Genomic DNA, 1570 nt, shown 5'->3' with positions numbered 1-1570 from the left:
TCCCCCTCCCTCCCTTCCTCCCTCTCCCTCACCCCTTCCTCTCTCTCTCCCTCCTCCTCCCTTCTCCCCACCCCTCTCCTTTTCTTCCTAGAACATGGACCATAAACTAAAAATGATGCTAATTGTTAAAGAATGTTGAGACTGTGGTTTCAAAGATAACAGTCCCATGTTTTCTCATCACAGGACACAGTTTCCAGTCTTACACAAGCATCCTTTCATCTCAGGCTTAAGGGCAGGCTTTAGGGATAAGCACAGCACTACATCAGGGGATATGCACTTCCTCTCTTAGGAAGCCTCTAGGAGCTATTCTGTGTAAACATTCCGAGGCTCCCATGGTCCTGAGTGGCTTAGCCCTTCCTGCTCCTGGATGGATGTGTTCTCAACTGACAGGGCAGGAGTGGCCTCTGCTGTTACCCCTCCTATCTGTCATGTCTTCTGCAGGTGCATCCAGTGACTTCGGGCATGGATGTCCTCTTCCATAGCCCCCTGTCTAGGCCCCCTTCCTGGCCTTCCTTCTATACTTGGACGTGAACTCCAGGCTTGGTTCTTGCCACAGTCATCCAGTTGATCGCCAGAGAGTCCGGCAATCAGAGTAATGGAAACTCAGCTGACGAGTGGAAGACACCCAATACAAATTTCCCCTTCTCACCACAATTTTATAGGACTCTGCAAAAAACGCACATCAGCACTTTGCAAATGGAGCTGGGCTCTGACAAGGAGCCCGCCTTGTCGGAGGCTCTGGGCTTTCACGTTGTTGTTTTTGTAATGGTCTGATCCTTTACCAAGCACATTATGTCCTTGGAACCCTGTCTCACGCCATAGAAGGCAGTTAGAACACCAGGGTTTCAGGAAAATCTCTTTGCCGCACCAACCAGAATTTTCAGTAACTCTTGGTGCATTTTATCCTACATTCGTAAACACCGACCTTCTGTTAATGTTGCTTCATCCCTGACTGACTGAGCTCACTTCTGAGTGACAGGGCCCAGAGTGAGGAAATTTTAGCAGCCAGTGACACACCCACCTCTGTGAAAAGGCTGAGTCCCCTGAATGCTTCACAGGCTCTCTGTCACCTTAGGCTTCTCTTGAAAAGAACACGCGACAGGTAGGATTGTAACCTCCCTATAGATGGGTAGAACCTCAGAGCTCCCTCTAATTTATTTCCTTCCCTTGATCTTAACCCTTCAAGGTGAGTAAGACGTGGCCAAGCTGGAAGACACTTGGGAGCTGACACTGAGCATGACTGGTACCGACATGTTCTCAGTCACATGCTCAAGCAGGACCTTGACCAGAGAGAGAGTGTCTTGATCTGGAAGTAGGACTGAACATTTACAATGTGACCTCCTTGTGGGCAAGGCTGATGTATAATTATCTTTTCATGTGGTTTTGTAACTGAGTAGAACCATACACTATACACTAGACAACCTCCCAGAGCCTCGGAGGCTGCAACATTTCATGCCCTGGCCTTGGCTCGTTGCTATCCGCTGCCGCCTCACTGGCCAGAGTACTACCTTCTCTTCCTTCAAGCCCTCCCTGGCCTCCTTCCCTGTGCCCTCTGGAGTCCACCTCAGAA

Source organism: Mus pahari, chromosome 21 (assembly GCF_900095145.1).
Source record: "Mus pahari chromosome 21, PAHARI_EIJ_v1.1, whole genome shotgun sequence".
Taxonomy (NCBI): Eukaryota; Metazoa; Chordata; class Mammalia; order Rodentia; family Muridae; genus Mus; species Mus pahari.
This window is presented reverse-complemented; position numbering follows the sequence as displayed.